This window comes from Monodon monoceros, unplaced genomic scaffold (assembly GCF_005190385.1).
Source record: "Monodon monoceros isolate NGI ecotype Baffin Bay Population unplaced genomic scaffold, NGI_Narwhal_1 Super_Scaffold_20, whole genome shotgun sequence".
NCBI classification, from domain to species: Eukaryota; Metazoa; Chordata; class Mammalia; order Artiodactyla; family Monodontidae; genus Monodon; species Monodon monoceros.
This window is the reverse complement of record NW_021703777.1, coordinates 92,182,027-92,204,698: the sequence shown is the minus strand read 5'-3', so window position 1 is coordinate 92,204,698 and position 22,672 is coordinate 92,182,027.

Sequence of the window (22,672 nt, the reverse complement as noted above, 5' to 3'; positions counted from 1 at the left end):
ATACAATGGTTGTGTTAATTAAATCATATGTTGGCAGCCTTAATTGATCTGATTTTGCCACCCTAAATTACAGGCAATAGAATTACTTCCTCGTTTTTCAAATTGTAATTTTGTAAATCCTAATGGATTAACGATGTAATGCTGAAGACCAGGGCCAAAGTTTACTTAATCCCTGAGGATTAGAGTGTCATTCTCAGTGGGGATCTTAAGCACTGACTACCATGAGCTGGAAGGGAATATACTCAGACAGGGTGAGGTACAGAAAACAGAGTGTATTAAAGTCCCAAGAGTTTAAATGCATTTACAAGCAGGTTATCTTGAGTATAAGTGAACAGTTTGCCTGTGCAACTGTAACATTTGGAAGGACAGTGTTTATGAACAAAGAACCTACAGTTAACCTGAAGCTGCATTTTGGGGAGCTATGTACAAACTTAAAATGGGTCACCTGAAGGGTTAAACATTATCTTTAACCACTACACTTATGAAGGACTTGTTAAGATATGCAGCTGGCACAGTAGCATTCATAGAGAGCAGGACTTATTACAAAAGCATTTATTTTTGATTTGGGGAAATATTATGGAAAACAATTGCCCTGCCTTCAAGAAATGTATATAATTAAATGAGGTAATGTCATAAAGCACCTGATACGATGTCCAGCAAGAAGTGTTGCTTAAAACAGTTTAGTTCTTTCTTTCCTTTGTGAAAACAGACATCAACACAAAGTAATATGGTGTAGAGGTGGCATTTGGGCAGAGCATTAAAGGATAAATAGACTGGGTGGAAGAGGAAGACAATGTCTTGGAATAATGTCCAAACTCGGGGGCAGATTTCAGTGTTTACACAATTTGGGGGCCCTCCTTAGGGAAAATAACACAAGATTATCAACGCAACACTTAGGAACAAAGTGAATATTTAAGAATGAGGAAAGAAAACACAGCAAAGTGTACATTTAAAAAATCTGACAAATACCACAAATATTCTAAAATTGAGAAAAACAATATTTTATTTTTATTAATTATCCAACTACTGTACCACTGGAATACTTTCTTTTCTTCATTTTTTAGATGCATGTGTTTTGATCATGTTTTTATATGACAGCAGTTTTGTAAAATCTTCTATAAAGAGTGTAGGTTGATAATTCAATCTTTTCTTTAAAATGGTAAAAATTTGATGTTTTACATTATTGATTTTTAGAAACGTTTTCTTTTTAGAATAGCTTCACAACACATTATTAATATGCCATGTAACTGTTTAAGACTATTGTGAAATTTGGGGAAACCCCTATTAAATTTCTTCCAAATATGAGTTGTAAGATTTTAGGGCATTTCAAATTTTCTAATGATTGATCTTCAGTGACTAATCTTCAGGACCCGTAGAGTTGATGACACACATTAAGCAATTAGTTGTTGATGCCCCCTCTGCAGTGGAGTATTAAGAGTTAACTGTCATTTTTGTTGACTTAAGTATTTTATTTCAAATTAGCAAGAATTTTAAGTCTTTTGCCAATGTGTTCATATGATTCATTTCTCTGCACTAATTGGATTATCAAAATATCCAGGCGCTTATTTGTTACTTCAATTCAGAATTTATTTCCTCCTCTTAATTAATCATTTCGTTTGGTATGATCGGGAAAGCTTATTGTTACAATTTGCTTTTCAATGTTAGCGTAATTTTTATTGATTTCATTTCTAATCTCTATTGCATCTATGCTGTTTCATTATTTTAATCTGTAATTTATCAGCTATTTAAAAAATAATTTAAAAGTGATAAAAGAAGATACCTGTCACAGGCACTCATGTTAGGAGACTTTAATTCCTAACTTGTTTTATGGATATGTCTTCCGAATGGCAATAAAAACTATGTATTTGAACTTTATCAAATATGCCATTCTCATTAAAAGAAGGAAAAAGCCTTTCTTATGCTGAGATGGCTTGCAATAATTTCACCATATCTGGAAATGAATTTCACCATATCTGGAAATGGTTATGAACAGTAAACCCAAACTAATTTATAGTCAACCCTACCTTCCATAGCTAGATGCCCCCCAAGTGCCATAGCCACTTCAGCGCCAACTGACACCACAGGAAGTTTAATGGAGGGGAAGTCAGAATGGAATAGACAGCTGTCTTTGCCAATTTCACTGAAAAGTGGTTTTCCTATGCAAAATTTTCCAAAACTGTGACTATATGAACCCCTTACTAGGGCCCCTCCCAGGGCCTTGGAATTGTTCCATGGGAGTAGAGGGCTTCATTAGCTTTAAGGTAATTCTGCCTTTGTCCAAATGTCTTAATATAGCTATTTATGATTTAGCTTCTGCTAACTTCTCCAACTCAGTCTCTCACCACTTTTTCCCCTTGCTTTCTCTGTCTGAGCCTTATTCAGTTTCTTTCAGCTCCTTAACTGTGCCATGCTCTCCCTTACTCCAGGGCGTTCACTAGTACTATTCTTTGTCTGGCTAAACATTCATCCTCCACATGTCACTTTAGAAGTCACTTAGCTTTCCCTGACTACCCAAATCTGTGATAAATGTCTCCTGTATTTGCTCTCATGGACAGTATATCAATAATTGTAATAACAATCAGTAATTAATAATTCCATGCTACAACGTAGTAAGAACGATAATTAAAAATCTGTATCATGTCCAATTATTTAGTGTGTACTTGCATTCTTACCTGTATCTGCCATTAGAGGTAAGTTCTGTGAGGGAAAAGACCATTTCTTTCTTCTTTGGCATTGTAACTCCATTTTCAGGCACAGTTCTTAGAACATTCAATAAATATTTATTGAAATGAGGGAGGCAGAGTATTCTGGGCTGAGGGAAAGGTATCAACAGAAACAGAAGCTTAAAAGACAATATAGAAAGGTGGTTGGGAGTATAAGCTCTGGACCAGGATGGCTGGTGTTTAAATCCCAGGCCCATTAGCCGCTTGACTGTAGGCATGCTTCTTAATATTTCTGTGCCTCAGTTTCCTTACCTGTGAAATGAGGATAAAAGTAGGACATACCTCATATGGTTTCTGAAAATGAAATAGTTCGAAACCTGTGAAGTGCTTAGAACAGTGTCTGATACATATGAAGTCCCCAATAAATGTTAGTTATTATTAAAATTCACAGCTTAATCCCAGTAAAAAAAAGTTTACTTATTTTAGACTAATCACCCTTCAGCTTTCTCATCAACCTGACATTTACAAGACACGAGATCAGTTTGGAGCAAACTCCTCATTTTACAGGGGAGGACATTAGTGCACAAAAGCCAGCTGGGCAGTGCCAGGATTAGAACCCAGTATCTGCCAGATCAAGCTGATGACAGTGGTGGGTTTAGAGCCAGAGACTTGGTGATGCGTGGCTTGCAGATATAGAGATATATGGAGGTAAATGTAGTCGAGCTGCTTTCTGAAGGTGGTGGTTGTGTTTTACTGCCGCAGGAACTGTGCCCACTTCAAGGATTCCATGCTACTCCTTACATGTACCAGTCTGGGTAGTAAGACTCTGGAAGAGCCACAGAAAAGGTCACAGTAGACTTCTGACTTGTAATCCAGTCCATACTACCTTTATTTGGATGTCAGAGAGGCTGGTGCAATGGATGGAAAGTCAGCAAGAAGACTGGATTCTGGCTCTCAGTCTTCTAGTCAAAAAGCTGCCTTAATAGACCCTCCTTAAGTGTATCTTCACTTTACTGCTACGAGCTGAGACCCTCCAAACAGGACGAGGCAGTGTCTCTGTGGAATTCAGCACAGAGGCATGTGGAATTCTAGGAGACTGAGTATCTCAAATTTCAGAGCTTGTGTGCTTAGAGGGACACCACACATACAGAGTTAGAAAGAAGCAATTTTTTCCAAGTGTCTGGGTTAGGTGGCTAGCTTTAAAATGCATCCTAATGTACTGTGACTATTTCTCATGTCCTGTAAGATGTTGCTCAGCCAAATAGCAGAACTATTCGTAAAGAATTCTGCTAGGATGACTGCTTATCACTTCTGCTCAAAGTAAGTAATAGGACCTAAACTACAAACATAGATTTGGTCCACTGTATTCTGCTATTTCTCTTTAACAATAAATTGTTATTGTTAAAGGGCCTGAGTTAAAGGGCCACCTTTAACTCAGGTCTTTGAAAGACAGAAGATTGGTTGAGAAACGGACAGAAAGGAATAAACTATGCTTATTTTACTAAGCTCATAAATATACTCAGAACACTGCAAATAGTACAAAGATAAGATAGATATAGATAGATAGATGACAGATAGATAGATAGATAGATAGATAGATAGATCAGTCAGACCAGGATGGATCTGGGTCTGTTTTTAACTTATCTTCAGAGTACTTGTTGGCATGCTGTGCCTTTGTTAGAAGGGGTAACGTGGTGCCTTTTATTTCATTCCAGATCTGCTCATTGAAGTCAAGTATATTTAAAAAAATAATTAATAAACACTCACTATGTGATGGAAGCTGTGCTATGCTAATTATTGTGTAGGTAAGGATAACTAAGGTGTGGTTCTTGTCTTCAAGCAGCTTCCTTTTGAAGGGGGTTGGTGGAGATCCTGTGACCTCACCCAGGTAGGAATTATTTCTTGGAGTTGTTATTTTTATTTTTTTTGCGGTACGCGGGCCTCTCACTGTTGTGGCCTCTCCCCTTGCGGAACACAGGCTCCAGACGCGCAGGCTCAGCGGCCATGGCTCACGGGCCCAGCTGCTCCGCGGCATGTGGGATCTTCCTGGACCGGGGCACGAACCCGTGTACCCTGCATCGGCAGGCGGACTCTCAACCACTGCGCCACCAGGGAAGCCGTCTTGGAGTTAATTTTTGTGTGTGTTGTGTTGTTTTGTTTTGGAATTGTCCTTTTATTTCTATGTTGGTGTCTCCACTAGATTAATTGTTTCTTGGTATCAGAATGTTTTTCCTCACTCTAGAGCAATGCCGGTTGGTTAGAGTTCAATTTTTCATCATCGATTAGAATTAACTACTACTACTACCACTACTACATATTTATTGCATTAGTTATTTCTGTTCTGACTTGCTATTGTACAAATCTAAGCAATGCCGGAAATGACAAAGTGAATAGATGCTCTAAATAATGCCCTTTGCCTGTGACTGCTGAGGTGGGAAGAAGATTATAGGCCACTATGGTTTGGAGCAGGAAAAAAATATATACTCAAGGCTGGGTGTTGCCTAGAAGACTACTCCCTGCCACTCTAAAGTCCTTTTCTTTGGGAATGTTTCCTGACTCCTACAAGCCATTACATTCCCTCCGAAATAGACATTTAGAATTAAGATCTGTACTTTATGAAAAAGTGCAGTGCTCTTAGGCTTTTCCTGTTTAAAGTCTCACGTATTCTCTATACAAGTTACACCTAAGTAAAGGTGTGTGAAGTCCAATTCATGACTATAAAGACTAGGTCATTAATTTGGTTTGCTTACTATCTAAAGTATCTTTGCAAAATTCCCACATTTATACCATAAGGCTGTGTGTGTGCATGTTTAAATCTTATGTTTTTCTTGTATGTTAATAGTTTTTTATCATATATGGAGAGAGCTTTTATATCTTTCTCTTCTAATCTTCAAACCTGCCCAGTGATATAGCTGAGCTGTGTGAGATGACTTCCCAATTACAGATTAGGAAACTAAAACTCAAATAATTGACTCTCCTAGATAGCATGAAGTAAGGAGCAGAAATCAGACTAATTAGGTGTTTGTCTCTCTAGAATCCCTTCCCCTGTCTTTTGGCAATAATTTTCAAGTTTCACTGGGGAGCCATACCTTCCCCATCTTCTGTCTGTGTGGACTGGGTGGGACTCCACCCATAGTTTCAGGGCTGTATCTTATCCTGAAGGCCTAAGACAATGGCATTTCTGTGGTCTGGCCCCAGTAATGAGATGAATTCAGAGTAAGCAAGTGACTGACCTGTGTTCATTGGGAGGAATCCTAGACTTTGGGGAGAGATGTGGGAAATGGATCCTCTTTTCCTCTCAGCCTGGTGTTGGGAGAGGGTGGGACTAGAGTTGCTTGCCACTACATGGAGTCTTGGAAGAAAGCCAAGAGAGCAGAAGGCAATGCCAGATAAGGAGGAAAAAGAATCTATGTGCTGGTAATATTGACGTAGGTAAGCACCTACATCAGGCCACACCTCAAAGTCTACCTTACCTTTGGACTTTTAGTTCAGTGAATAACCTTTTTCTGCTCAAGCTTGTTTGGGTTGGGTGTTTAGTCCTAACTGGTGTAACTTTGTAGGTGAATAAGTCACAGTTCCAATTTTCAAGGACCACAATTTCCCAATGTAGAAAACGAAGGTGCTTTTCTAGCTTGTTATGACTCTGAAGTCATGATTCCATCTTGATTCTCTAAGGGTCATCTCAACAGCATGCTGAGAGCACTGCATGTTCTTTGGTGTCTGACAATTTGAGTTTGTTCTTGGGAGTGGTGTTTCTTTCCCTCTGGCAAATAGTTGATTTTCCCAAGGCTAACAGAGTCTAGAAAAGATTTACTGGGGGAGACCTTCAAGATGGAGAGGAGTAAGATGTGGAGATCACCTTCCTCCCCACAAATACATCAAAAATACAACTACGTGTGGAACAACTCCTACAGAACACCTACTGAATTCTGGCAGAAGACCTCAGACCTCCCAAAAGGCAAGAAACTTCCCACGTACCTGGGTAGGGCAAAAGAAAAAAGAGAGACAAAGTAATAGGGATGGGACCTGCACCTCTAGGAGGGAGCTGTGAAGGAGGAAAGGTTTCCACACACTAGGAAGCCCCTTCCCTGGAGGAGACGGGGGTGTGGCGGAGGGAAACTTTGGAGCCGCAGAGGAGAGCGCAGCCACAGGGGTGCGGAGGGCAAAGCGGAGAGATTCCAGCACAGAGGATCGGTGCCGACCAGCACTCACCAGCCCGAGAGGCTTGTCTGCTCACCCGCGGGGACGGGCAGGGGCTGGGAGCTGAGGCTCGGGCTTTGGAGGTCAGATCCCAGGGAGAGGACTGGGGTTGGCTGCCTGAACACAGCCTGAAGGGGGCTAGTGCGCCATAGCTAGCCGGGAGGAGTCCAGGAAAAAGTCTGGAACTGTCTAAGAGGCAAGAGACCACTGTTTCAGGGTACCGAGGAGAGGGGATTCCTTCCTTGTGGGCCCACAGAAGGCAGAGCACTGCCTAAGTGAGCTTCAGAGATGGGCGTGAGCCACGGCTATCAGCTCAGATCCCAGAGATGGGCATGAAACGCTAACGCTGCTGCTGCAGCCACCAAGAATCCTGTGTGCGAGCACAGGTCACTCTCCACACCCCATGGGAGTCTTGCAGCACACCACTGCCAGGGTCCCGAGATCCAGGGACAACTTCCCCGGGAGAACACACAGCGTGCCTCAGGCTGCTGCAACGTCATGCCGGCCTCTGCCACCGCAGGCTTGCCCCGCATTCTAATTATGACTACTGTACCCCTCCCTTTCCCGGCCTGAGTGAGCAAGGGAGCCCTAATTAGCCGCTGCTTTTACCCCCTCCTCTCTGGGCAGGGAACAGACACCTGAGGGTGACCTACACACAGAGGCAGGGCCAAACCCAAAGCTGAACCCCGGGAGCTGTGCGGACAAAGAAGAGAAAGGGAAGTTTCTCTGTGCAGCCTCAGGAGCAGTGGACTAAATCCCCACAATCAACTTGATGAACCCTGCAACTGTGGAATACCTGAATAGACAACGAATGTTCCCAAAATTGAGACAGTGGACTTTGGGAGCAACTGTAGACTTGGAGTTTACTTTCTGTGACTGATTTGTTTCTAAGGAGACAAAAGGCCTGTATGCAGAAAATTATAAGACACTGATGAAAGAAATTAAAGATGATACAAACAGATGGAGAGATATACCATGTTCTTGGATTGGAAGGATCAACATTGTGAAAATGACTCTACTACCCAAAGCAATCTACAGATTCAATGCAATCCCTATCAAACTAACACTGGCATTTTTCACAGAACTAGAACAAAAAATTTCACAATTTGTGTGGAAACACAAAAGACCCCAAATAGCCAAAGCAATCTTGAGAAAGAAAAACGGAGCTGGAGGAATCAGGCTCCCTGACTTCAGACCTTACTACAAAGCTGCAGTAATCAGGATAGTATGGTACTGGCACAAAAACGGAAAGATAGATCAATGGAACAGGGTAGAAAGCCCAGAGATAAACCCATGCACATATGGTCACCTTATCTTTGATAAAGGAGGCAAGAATATACAATGGAGAAAAGACAGCCTCTTCAATAAGTGGTGCTGGGAAAACTGGACAGCTACATGTAAAAGAATGAAATTAGAACACTTCCTAACACCATACACAAAAATAAACTCAAAATGGATGAAAGACCTAAATATAAGGCCAGACACTATAAAACTCTTAGAGGAAAGCATAGGCAGAACACTCTGTGATATAAATCACAGCAAGATCTTTTTTGATCCACCTCCTATAGTAATGGAAATAAAACCAAAAATAAACAAGTGGGACCTAATGAAACTTAAAAGCTTTTTGCACAGCAAAGGAAACCATAAACAGGACGAAAAGACAACCCTCAGAATGGGAGAAAATATTTGCAAATGAAGCAACTGACAAAGGATTAATCTCCAAAATATACAAGCAGCTCACGCACCTCAATATCCAAAAAAAACCCCAACCCAATCCAAAGATGGGTGGAAGACCTAAATAGATATTTCTCCAAAGAAGATATACAGATTGCCAACAAACACATGAAAGGAAGCTCAACATCACTAATCATTAGAGAAATGCAAATCAAAACCACAATGAGGTATTACCTTACATGGGTCAGAATGCCCATCATCAAAAAATCTACAAACAGTAAATGCTAGAGTGGGTGTGGAGAAAAGGGAGCCCTCTTGCCCTGTTGGTGGGAATGTAAATTGATCCAGCCACTATGGAAAACAATATGGAGGTTCCTTACAAAACTACAAATAGAACTACCATATGACCCAGCAATCCCACTACTGGGCATATACCCGGAGAAAACCATAATTCAAAAAGAGACATACCACAATATTCATTGCAACACTATTTACAATAACCAAGACATGGAAGCAACCTAAGTGTCCATTTACAGATGAATGGATAAGGAAGATGTGGCACATATATACAATGGAATATTACTCAGCCATAAAAAGGAATGAAACTGAGTTTTTTGTAGTAAGGTGGATGGACCCAGAGACTGTCATACAGAGTGAAATAAGTCAGAAAGAGGAAAACAAATACCATATGCTAACACATATATATGGAATCTGAATAAAATAAGGTTCTGATGAACCTAGGGGCAGGACAGAAATAAAGACGCAGACATAGAGAATGGACTTGAGGACATGGGGAGGGGGAAGGGTAACATTGACATACATGTTACCTGAGAGAGTAACATTGACATATATACTGAGAGAGTAACATTGACATATATACACTGAGAGAGTGTATATTGACATATGTCATATTGTCATATTGACAATATGACATGACATATTGACATATATACTGAGAGAGTAACATTGACATATATACACTACCAAATGTAAAATAGACAGCTAGTGGGAAGCAGCCGCATAGCACAGGGAGATCAGCTCAGTGCTTTGTGACCACCTAGAGCGGTGGAGAGGGAGGCTGGGAGGGAGGCGCAAGAGGGAGGGGATATGGGGATATATGTATACATATAGCTGATTCACTTCGTTATACAGCAGAAACTAACACACCATTGTAAAGCAATTATACTCCAATAAAGATGTTAAATAAAAAGATTTATTGTAACTCAAGATTTTGATTCAGAAATGGCTAGGGTGTTATCCTTTAAAATATTAATAAAAATACTGAAGAACTTAGTCAAAAGTTGATACTAGCTAAACAATATCCAGTCTGACAGAAATCTATGTGCTCAACCCAGGTGTTACTTTGGCATTAAATAATTGGTGTTCTTAGTATATAAACAGGGTAAATTCCTTCCACGATGTTAAATGTGGTCCCAAAAATTTAGTCATGAAAATTGTGGTGCTTTGTTGTTGCAATGTTAAACAAAAATCGTATACATTGAAAAAATATTATTCCAGTTGTGCAGAGGAAGAAAGGAAAACATGTTTTTCCTTTATTAGGTGTATAAGAAGTAGACCAACTATTACAATCAAAATGTGCATCATACACTAAACTGAAAAATGCCTGAACGCTGTCGGAAGAGTCACTTTTAACACGCCCTCTACTCACAGAAGTGAACTAACCCTTCAAAGTTGCCACAGTTTCCTCGTAAGGATGCTAAATGGAAGATAGGAGCAAATTGCCAACTGCTTTATGGCCATGTTGGTTGCATGGTGAAGTTTTACTGTATTTGATAAAATGGCATGAATATCCTATTTAAATCCTCATGACAAATTAAATGTTTGGGGGTTTCTAGAAAGTGATTACTTATGGTTCCCTGAACACACTAGGGGGTTTTGTATTTTCATGCTTTTGCATATGCAGTTCCCCCAAACTGAAATGCCATTCCTTGCTTTCTCCACCAAAGGAGTCCCTGCATGCCTTTCAAGACAGTTCAAGCATTTTGTTTTTCTTGGGCTCCTCCTCTAGGTATTTGATTGCTCTGAACTTTGGTCCATGATTCCACCACTGTACCTTATTTCTGTTTTTTAAATTGTAGAATCAGTCAAAATCTATTGCACTAATTTCTCTGCTCCCTGTCTCTGCCACTGGACTTTGGGGACCTTGGATTCAAAGACATGCCTTACCTTGTAAGTGCCCAATATGTATTTGCTGAATGAATAGAAAATATTAGTGGTCCTCATTTGAGTAAACCTTCTAACCGTAATTGTAATGGCTATTCATTTTGAATACCTAATAAGGGCCAGGCAATTTATATACACTGTAATTTATTGTAGTTTAATCTTTAACCCTGCAAACTGTGTATTATCCCTCGTCCCACTTTGTAGATGAGAAAACTGAGGCTCTAAGAGGTTGAGAGGGTTTCCCAAGATGTCACTAGTACGTAGTAGTGTAGGGATTCACAGTCTTTGCTCCTTACTCCACGTAATATCTCCAACTTTGTTTGAAATAGTTATTTAAAAAAATTTCTAAAATGCTTCCTTTTAAACATTCTTTGAATACTCCCCTGAGGGCTATGTTTCCTGCTAGATTCGTGCTACCTGCTTCCGTCTGCAAAATCAAATAAGCCACTTTATGCAGCTCCTTCCTCAGGAAATCTGGAAAACGGAGCTGTTCTTTCTAGGAACACTGACAATCCATCTCCACTTACTGGCCTGGCTTATGATTTTCAGTTTAACCCATTGTGACTCCTGTTCCCTGGGTTGGGATTGTTCGCATAATAAGTCTAAAAAAGTTGTTATTCCCAGCAAACAGAATCAGGAAGTGGAAGCAGATTTTAGGAAAGAAGTTATTTCAGGGACTGAAGGCAAACAAACATTTTGATTAAAATGATCTAATTCCAATTCTTTGCTTTGCTCTGCCAGTGTAGATCTGGTCCACACCTGTTATACTCTGCAGTGCACTTTACCCCAGTGATTGCTAAACGCTGGTTTGTGAATTCAACCTGCTTAAGGTTTTGATGAGGTTTTCATCAGTCTGAAGAGAAATCAGAAACAAAGAGGTGCTATTATATGTGCATATGAATATATACATGTGTACATATGCACAACATACACACAATCATAGGTTCCCTTTTGGGTAACGATTGTTTTTCATTCTGAGGTTATTTCTTTCTACCTACTTTTGGAATAAAATATTCTTTTTCTTGATATATTAGGGTATGAATAGAGGGTAGATAATTTTCTTAATGCTTCAACCTTCATGACAAAATAAATGTCTTAAAGAGTCCCATTTACCTTGATTTTTTAAAATTTAATTTTTTAATCTGAATTTTATTTGTTTTATATAGCAGCTTCTTATTAGTTATCTATTTTATACATATTAGTGTATATATATCAATCCCAATCTCCCAATTCATCCCACTACCACCCCTCCTTGATTTTTTTTTTTTTTTTTAACAAATTTTACAGGACCACAAAATTCCAGAGTGCTGGAACCACGTCCCACTTCCTTTATCCTTTGTGTGTTTTTTTTTTGGCGATAAATAACAAATCTGCTCCCAAAGATGGAAGGCTAATGTTTTCAAACTGGTTTCCTCCTCTGGACTCTGGTCTCACCTGTTGTCTTTACCCTTCACTGGCCGTTAGACTATGATGCCTTGCATAGTGAGTATAGATTTATGTTCTAGCTAGTAAAATAGATTGTAACCATACCTATCCGAGGTAGGAAGCTTCACTATCTTTCCATGTACTGCCAGAATCCACACATAACAGATGCCCAGTTGTTTTAAAATATGTTTAATGTCAGGACGTTTGGGGAAGCTGCTGGAAATTAATAAGATAGTAATGACAATAGATTAAAATGAATATTTATTAAGTGCTTTCTATACATTAGGCACTATTTAAGTATTCCAATTATGTGCCTTGTTTAATCCTCTCAACAGCCAAAAGAGATAGGTTTTATTATAATTGCCTTCATTTTACAGGAAACGGAGATAACAAAAGATTAAGTAACCTGTTTGGAGTCACATGGCTTTACTTGGTAGTGGTAGGATTTGAACCCAGATGGGTTTAGCTTGAGAGCGCAACATCCTAATCACCACACCATGGTGCTTCCTGCAAGAACAGTGCTGGCAGCTGCATTTAGAGAAGAATGATAGCAACAGCAGCAGCAATTGCAACAACTAGAACAACTAGATGATCCCAGGGCTTCGTGTATGCTAAGGGATTTATGTGCAGTATTTCATGCTCACAACAACCCTATGCAATCCAGGCTCCTGTTATCCCATTTTACAGATGAGGAAGCCGAGGCACAGAGGTCTTGAGTGACTTGCCCAAGACTGAGAAGTGGCTGAACCTGAACTCAAGCGTAGGTTTGTCTGACTCTAAACCCCATGGGCTATGATGGTGTACTTGGATGAGCTCAGGATTTGGGGCAGGAAAATTCCATCTCCAGCCTCTCCAGTAGCTGAGCGGCCATGGCCATGACACTGGGCTCTCTGAGATTGTTCTGTCATCTGTAAGGAGGAGGATATGTGTGTAAGATGCTTAATAAAGAGTAATTGCTGCTTAAATGTAATTTATTTATATATGTGGCAGATGCTTGTTATATTTCCTGGTCTTCTGAGCATCTCTGGAGATTCAGAACCCTCACTGCCTTTCCTCTTTCCTTCACTTGCTAGCTTCCCATACCAGCAGACGCTTCAGGAAACTTGGAGTCCCTGTTGCTGAGTAGCTATAGGGAATGTATTTCGAGTTCCCAATCTCCTCTAGCCACAGAAAGAAAATCAAGGCTGACAAGAACCATGCTCATTAGGCAGACGCTCAGTTTTATCCAGCCACAAAGATATTAGGAAAAGATATTTATAGTTGACCTTTCAAGATTAATAATTCCTGTGAAAGAGAAACTGTAGTATCCAACACAACTAAAAAGAAAATCCTGAGTATTGAAGGAAATAATTATTTTACTGTTTGTAGTACAGTTTGTTACTTTTATTAAAAATTTAATAAAATGAATATGCATAGATATCACACTTAAAAGACACTAATAATGTAAAGTCAGTTCAGTTTGCTTCTTTAAAATTGGGTTGTGACATTCTTAAGACTTTTAATTATTTTGATATTTTCTTAAAAATATATGCATTAATCTTGTTATTTGAGAAAGTAAAATTCCATAACAATTAATTAATAAGAAACTCAAGAATGGATCTTTTAGGCACATTAAGAATCAAATGCTAAAGCATTCATGATTTTAAATGTTAGGAAATAAGAACTAATAGGAGTTAACATGTTCCTTTTTCTTAACTTTTGATCTTCCGTTATTCTTCCTTCTGACTCCACATTAGACTGACAACTAATCTCATGTTTAGGCATCATATGTCTGGTGAAGTTTTCCTGTTTTATCTTATTGTTTGGAAAAGGCAAGAATTAGGAGAATCCATTTTATCCCCAAATAAATGTATTCTCATTGAGGCAACTTCAGTTGACACCCCTTATACCATAAGTAATTAAATGCTCTGTGCTTTGGACATTAACTATGCTGTACCCTGGGTGGAAAAAACCCCCCAGTTTTTCTAAATAGGAGCGACTTGAGGTTTTGAGATGGGGAGGGAGAGGATGAAGGCACTGAGAACACAGTGTAAGTTAACATTGTGGAAATATTTACTTTAGTACTTGATGCTTCTGGTTTGTTGTTTTTAGTGCAAATAAAAAATTGTTATGAGTTCGTCTTAAAAACATTTAAAAATAATTTTGTAAACATGAAAGCATTTCCTGAATAGTAACACCTCATCCTTTCTTTTTGAAATTGTAAACTAAAAAAGATTTTTAAAAGATTATTATAAAATAATGACCATTAACATCAAATAACAACCACTTTTATTAAGCATTTTCCTTTAAAGTCTTTGTTCACGTATTATAAGAATTTTCAATTTTAGATTATTTAAAGAAATTGAAATTACATTACATTTACTTCATTATTATCATTATTAAAGTCTACATAGTACCTTGATTTGGTTAGTCACTACTTATTTAACCATTTCCTTGTTTTTTATAATTAGGTTTTTGTTCATTCACTTTACTTTCCTAGAAATGGCAACTACACATTCTAGGTTTTCTAAATGTTTTGTTCCATTATCCCTATAATTTTCTTTGTATTTGTGTATCCTGCTTTTTGCTTTTAAAAATACGGTCTTGATAATCATCATTAATAATACAATAAACCAAAATATGCCTACAGGATTTTTTCCTATGGTGAGTTATTTGTTTAGAACAAATTTTTTTTTTTTTTTTTTTGCAGTATGCGGGCCTCTCACAGTTGTGGCCTCTCCTGTTGCAGAGCACAGGCTCCGGACGCACAGGCTCAGCGGCCATGGCTCACGGGCCCAGCCGCTCCGCGGCATGTGGGATCTTCCCGGACCGGGGCACGAACCTGTGTCCCATGCATCGGCAGGCGGACTCTCAACCACTGCGCCACCAGGGAAGCCCTAGAACAAATTTTCATTTCTCTGCTTGAGCAAATTTTTTTTGCCATATTCTATGAAGTCTTATTAATCATTTATAACCCAGCTTAAATATCTTTTTGCTGAGGTTTTCATTGATATTCTCTAGCAGTGTCTGTCAGTCTGTCCTTTATACATTACTTCTTTGTAGCAGAGAGTACCTTGCAGTACAATTATGTTTAATTAAAACAATTTACTGTTCCTATTCCACTGTGCATTTGTTGAAGACAGGCCCTGAGTGTAGTTTGTACATCATCCCAAATTCATAGAACAGTTTTAGACAAATTCAATGTTGATTAAATAAATGGTTGAATTAAATAAAAGAGCTTACCAGGGCCTAGACGAGTGGAAGAAGAAATAAAACGCTGCAGTGGAGGAGTTCAGGGATGAGAAAGACCATTGGGGACTGGAGGAGGAGATGGCAGGAAACCTACTTCTATTGAGCTTTGTTATGTACCAGGCACTGTGCCAGGTGCTTTACATACCTTATATCATTTAACCCTGAGAACAGCTCTGAAGTCAGTTCTGTTGCTCTCATATTGCAGATACAAAAAATTAATGTTCATTGAGTAATTACTAACTTTCACTCTGGAGCTGGAGGAGAAACAAAAGGGACATTTCACTGAAGTTCAAAAGAAGGGATGGACGGGCAGATTCTGCAAAGGCACATGCACAAAGACAGATAGGAGTTATCAGCTAGTGTTACAGGTGATGAAGGAGTCCAACCTGGCTAACCTGGAGAGCTTGAACGGGGTTGGGAGACTAGTAATCTGTGTTCATGGTATCACATACTTTAAGAATCATTAAGGGGCTTCCCTGGTGGCGCAGTGGTTGAGAGTCCACCTGCCAATGCAGGGGACACGGGTTCATGCCCCGGTCCGGGAATATCCCACGTGCCGTGGAGCGGCTGGGCCCGTGAGCCATGGCCGCTGAGCCTGCGCGTCCGGAGCCTGTGCTACGCAAAAAAAAAAAAAAAAAAAAGAACCATTAAGCCATTAAGGTCACTGACAGAGTAGAAGGGATTAAGGTTCTGGTGAAGGGTGCGTCTGCATAAATAATGGTTACGAGTAGACTAGGTAGCCTGGGCAACTCCTGATACCAAAGGCAGGTCATATTCTCACTACGGCTCTGTTACCAGATGATTAAGGCTGAGCCCATAGGAATTAATTTACATTGCCGAGAGCCTTTGGGAATGCTCAGTTGAAAGTTTTAATGAAGCAAAAGAGATAGTTGAACTAAGAAAAATAGTTCAAGATAGAAAGAAGGCTCTGATACTTGAAAGATTATATGAAAAATCAAAATGCATTATTTAAAAGGGAAAAAAGGATTAGCAAAAGTTGGCATTTAATTTTCTTCTTTCTTTCCCATAGGACACTTGTAAAATGAAATACAACATTTAGGCATAGGTGGTGTCTTAGTCTGTTTAGCCTGCTGTGACAAAAATATCATAGACTGTGTGGCTTATAAACAACAGAAGTTTATTTCTGTTGCATTGGCAGATCATTGCATTGGCAGATTTGGTGTCTAATGAGGCTCCTGGTTCAGAGACAGCTACCTTCTGGCTATATCCTCATGTGGCAGAAGGGGCATGAAAACTCTCTGAGCACTCTTTTTTTTTTTAACAATTTCTTGAGTACTTCCTGTTTTATTTATTTGTTTATTTTATTTATTTTATTTTTGGTTGCACTGGGTCTTTGTTGCTACACTGTGCTCAGGCTTTCTCTAGTTGTAGCGAGTGGAGGCTACTCTTCGTTGTGGTGCGCGGACTTCTCGTTGTGGTGGCTTCTCTTGTTGCGAAGCATGGGCTCTACGTGCATGGGCTTCAGTAGTTGTGGCACGCGGGCTCTAAAGCACAGGCTCAGTGGTTGTGGTGCACGGGCTTAGTTGCTCTGCGGCATGTGGGATCTTCCCGGACCAGGGCTCTAACCTGTGTCCCCTACATTGGCAGGCGGATTCTTAACCACTGTGCCACCAGAGAAGCCCTGGGGGCCTCTTTTATAAGGGGACTAATCCCGTTCATGAGTTCTCTGTCCTCATGACCTATTCACCTCCCACAAGCCCCTCCTTCAAATACCATCACTTTGGGATATGAATTTTGAGGGAACACAAATATTCAGCCTATAGCAGGTGGTTATGGGCACCTTTTTTGTCAGTGCTTTATCTTTGTGTTTTGGGTCCTCACCACCACCACCATCACCAAGTCATCATGTACACCTCCTGACGTACAATGCTGGACACCTTTGGGTACACTAATAGACATAAGGCCCAGTTCCTGTTCTTGAAGAGGAAATGGGATGTGTAGGGAAGACAGTAAAGGAACTAACATTTATTTAGCACTTTCTACGTGCCATCCATTTATATCAAATACATACCATGAGGAAAGACTGAAAAATACTGCTATCTTGACAGCTGGCATTGCCAAAGAGTTATTTTAGGAAGAGAAGAGTCATTGTTTAAAAAACTTTGTTAGACTACTTTGGTGGTGGAAAGTGCGGCTTGGTGACCTGGTATGAAGAAGACTGTGCTGTAAGGAGATGGCAAAAGTGGAAATTAAACATTTTGGGAGGAGGGAAACAGAGTCAGGTATGGTGCCCCACATTGCTCACTTCTGGAATGAAATATAGATGAGCTTGATTGGCTTAGTCCAGGCTCCATGCTAATATTTGCTTATACTCAAACTTCCTAAGCAAGGAGGGCTAGGAAAGGGAGTTTTGAGTTCTAGCTTGGAGAGGTAAGAGTCATAATTTAGGGCATTCTTCAAACATGTGAAAACTGTTATGGGCCCACTATAAATAGAAATCCTCTTTTGAATCTATTTCCATCTTTCCTTTCTTTCTTTTTTTTTTTTTTTGCGGTACGCGGGCCTCTCACTGTTGTGGCCTCTCCCGTTGCGGAGCACAGGCTCTGGATTCGCAGGCTCAGCGGCCATGGCTCACGGGCCTAGGCGCTCCGTGGCATGTGGGATCTTCCCGGACCAGGGCACGAACCCGTGTCCCCTGCATCGGCAGGTGGACTCTCAACCACTGCGCCACCAGGGAAGCCCTCCATCTCTCCTTTCTTGATTACAGAGACCCATGAAAAATAGTGCCTAGGGTCACTGTGTACAGAAGTATTAGCTGTGTACTGCATGACTCCTCAGGGTGTGCCATTCATGAAGACTCTGATGTGAATGGTTCCTTTAGAGTCACGCAACTTGGAAGCCCTAAAAGTGCCCCTTGCATTTTACAATACTAATTAATATGAAAAAGCGTTATGGAATGGTTACTGTGATTCAGATACCATCCTGCTTCAGGGCAATGGAATTGCCCAGAGCATGGACTTTGAGGCCTTGGCTTTCAATTTCACTTCTGCCACTTATCAGTTGTGTGGCCACGGACAAGTTATCTAAACTCTCAGAATCTTACTTTCTTCGTCTATAAAATGGAGGTACCGATATTTACTTCATGGTGTTGTTATGTAAGCTTGGTCCAGGACGAGCATGTGGAAAATGGTAGCTATAATTATGATTTACAAGCATTATCTCATTTAATTCCCATTACAGTCTTATAATTTAGTTCTAATTCATGGGGAAACTGAGGTTCAGAGGACATAAGACTTATGCAAGATAAGGTATCTGTAGGGTGGCAGAGCATGAATTCACACTCATATTTGGGAACCTGTGCTCATTCTATACTGACAACTTGGTTTTTACCTATTTCCAAGGATAAATCTTCAATCAAGTCCTTTTCCTCCGATCCTCTCTTGCCACGTCCAACATAAATATTAATGCAGCTACCATCTGCCATTATGTAAAAGCACTTGGTCAAATCTATTTTAGCAAATGAAGTAAAATTGCCTTTTGTTTGGTTTAGTGTATGTGTGTGTATTATGCTTTCTTGTGACTATCCAGTCTGTTTTTGAAGTGGAGTCTTGGTTACCTAGGGAACTGGAATACAGTACTGGTAAATGCTTTTATTTTTAATGAGATGCAAGTTCAAAGTGGCTAGAATTGTTAGCTGAATTTCAAATGGTAACCTCTGTATTGACTGGAAAGTAACACAATTTTACTTTTTTTACATAAAAATAAAATTAAAGGTGGGAGAAAATTAAAGGAGTTGATGAGAGTTGGTGAAAAATAAGGATCTTTAAGTTGCAGACATTCTGCTTGCAGTTCAAAGTTAGCTAATTAATATCTTTATTTTAGACTGTATAATTTGCACACTTTTTTTCACTTTGGGAAAAGTTTTATATATTTTGAATGGGAATAAGTTTCACATGCCATGTTATAGGAGCTATGTAGGCATTAATGGTTTTAAGTTCCTTTCTGGTATGGTATTATATAACATCTATGGGATCTTGCCTCTCGCTAGACTTTTGTTTCTTTTTAAAGAAGCCTGGGCTTAGTTCACAAAATAACTTAATTCACAAAACTCTTACAACACGTGAACTATCATTATAAAAATAAGTGAAATTAAAAATGAAGTAAAAATTACCCCGAGCCCATTTCTCTGCCTCAGGGACTACAACTTGTAAAGACAAGGTGATGGCAGAGAGATCCAACCTGAAGTGACAGAGGATTTGGGGAACTAAAGGCATAAATCAAAACAATGTTTGTTGAACTCTGAGGCCCCTCTGCCAAAAAGAATACCATGAGTGCCAGCCTGGAGGTCTGGAGGATGGAAATATAAGGACTTAGAATGAAAAGTTTGAAGCCAGGTAATGACTCAAAAGTTATGAGCCTGAATTGCAATTGAACGAGGGGAAAGTTGGATGCTGTTTGTGTTTTACTTTAATGGTGGCAGGTGATCAAAACTTGGATTGGTCAGCCTACGTTAAGAGGCCACGGTTGAGGCAAACATGTCCGCACAGAGTGTGTTTTTCAGTTTTGCCATATTTTCTCTTCATCTTTTATATTAATCAGAATTAAGTTTGGCCACGAGGGACTGTCTTCATTTGGCTTCCTAAAAGCAGAGCCTGAGAATATGGAGCCAAGGGGAGGTATGTACAACAGTCCAGGGCTGAGGCTGGAGTTGAGAGTGAAGCGTATAACTACCGATGTGTTAATTTAATGGGTCTGGGTAGAGAGATAATCAGTTATGTGGTAGGAATCAGAGACTCCAAAACAGAGCAAGCAGGATGGGAAAAAAAGGCAGGAGGTGCCCTGAGGTGCTGGCTGTAACCACAGACATTTCCTAAAGTGCTTGTTGCTGGTCTGTTAGAGCTAGAAAGGATGTTCTTACAGGCACTCATCCATTTAGACTAATTGGACTTTGAAGGGTAGATAGGTTCAGATGGAGTGATGTAGGGGAGGGTAGCTCAGTGGACATGTGCTCAAGATGAGCCAATATGGGAGGATTGGTTGAAATATTTCATAGATCTCTGGAACCCATTCCCCTTAGCTGTGTGACATCCACATTATGCCATTTAAGATTTACTTTTGGGGTACATCTGGGCCCTTTCAGTTGAGCCATACTGAGACAAGAAAGCCAGCTATTGCCGATGCCATGAGTTAGTTGGGTAGTCATGGTTCTAAAGAGACTCCTTTACATTCATAATAATATTATTCCATGACTGGTGTTGAGATAGCAAAACAAAGTGGCTTTGGCCTGTCCTATAAAGTCATTCAGACTGAAAAGATGAAGAACTTTCCAGGAAGTTCACTGAAACGCAAAATATTTTCAACCTGAAGTGGGCAGTGGCAGTTCACCAACTGAGCAAGCGCAGAAGAAAGAAAAAGTGTGCAAAGGTCAGCAGTTAGAGGAGACGAGCAAGGCGACCTTCTAAGAACTAGTCATTGGAGCAGGAAAGTGAGTAATGCAATAAAGAGGCACAGAATAAGCATAACGGGGGAGTGTGAGTCTACCACAACCCACAAAGAGGACTGAAGGGGATGAGGACAGAAGAGAAAGGGAGCAGTCAGACACCGACCAGCCATGCCCAGAGGGAGTGCGTGTGGACCAGCCCATGGTGGGAGGGGGAACTGGTGGTCAAAACTAAGGACACAGGTGGTTCCTGTGTGTATAACAAGTATTTTATCTTGTCTGAGGTTAACAAAATCATTTAGTCTGTATAATATGTTATTATCAAGCATGTTCCTTTCTAAAAATTACAAGCTCCAGTAGGGAATACAAACAGGTTAGCGAAAGGCTTCAATTTGGGTGGTGAATAGCCACCTGTTCCCTGGATTCATGCCCAGACTGGACAGTTTCTCCTAATTCTAGTCTACCTATATCCTTATTTTCTGATAGGAAAAAAAGGGCTTTGGGTACTTACTTGTATGTTTGAAATAAGGGATCTTTGATGTAATGGAGTTGTGTGTAAGTGTAGACAAGCTGCCTACTCTCAAAAACACTTCACTTTCCAAGTGCAGAAAGGTGTAAATTTAATGAGAAATTTCTACAAATAAATCACTCCATATACACTTGCTGATCTATGAATATACAGTGCTTTCAGGAACAAATAGAAATGGACTAAAATGTTTATATGGACCTGTAAATTCTTCACATTTGAAAAATATGACCAAGGACATTAAAATACTCATAGAGGCCCCTTTTCAAAAGAATTGACTTAAGACTTTTTCTGCCTGCAACAGACTGTATTTAATTGTTAGGAGGAGGACTAGAAAAATCGATGTGTTTGTCCCTCACAACAGAGCGAAGGCTAATGCTCTGCTGGAGGGCAGCACACTTTTAAGCCCGTTCTGAGCAAATTGCTGGTACATTATAAATCTTCTGGAGGCGCTGAATTATTAGATTTAAAAGAGCAGGCATGCATAGTTGTCAAGTAAATTGTTTATAATATAGTTATAGTTACATATGGTGCTATTTGATAATCTAAAAAGCATGGCATGGAAGCATAAAAATGCATCTTTGAATAAGATGCCAAGGAGAGAAAACCTTGACATTACTGGCTTTAATATTTCTGTTTTTTTCACTATTTCTGAGTGACCCTGGAAATCCACGGAATGTAATCCTTTGCCATTTTGCTGAAGCACATGTAGCGTGGAGCTTATTTTAGTCACAGAATTTATGTTGATGACTTTGTAAATTCTTATTTTTCTGTCCCTATAGAATCTTTATAAATTGTCAGGAGGTCAGTTGAAATTTTTCACTAATAGTTACTGCATTTTTACAGGAGAAATTGTATGTTGTAATGACATTTTTACATACTTCTCATGGATGTTAATCGTCATATGAATAAAGGTAGTGTTAGAAACATGTTTCCCTGTATGATAGGAATTCTGAGAGGGAACAGAACCTGATAACTATGAATTGTTAGTGCACACATGTGGGTGGTCCGGGAGTGGTGATAAAGAAGTTATGTACAGCTATAGATGTTCTCTGCTTTTGCTTTTATGTTTAATTCTTAAAGAAGAAAAATTATTTCAAGGAGATAGGAAGGTCAAAAATGTAGGTCAAGTTCAAAGAGCAAGGCAAGGATTGAGAGCAGTTAGTAGCCCAGAGAGTAAGAGCATGGAGGACAAGGACTGAAGAATGGGCAGAGGTTCACTGTAGCAAATACAAGCAGGTAAAAGAAGGAGGAAGACTGCAGGTTGGTCATATTGCCTGGAATAAAAATCTCTAGTTTTCTTAATAGGTGGCTGTCTAATCTCGTTTTTGAATCGTGCCTTAGAGATGGGACATTCTATTTCGGGGG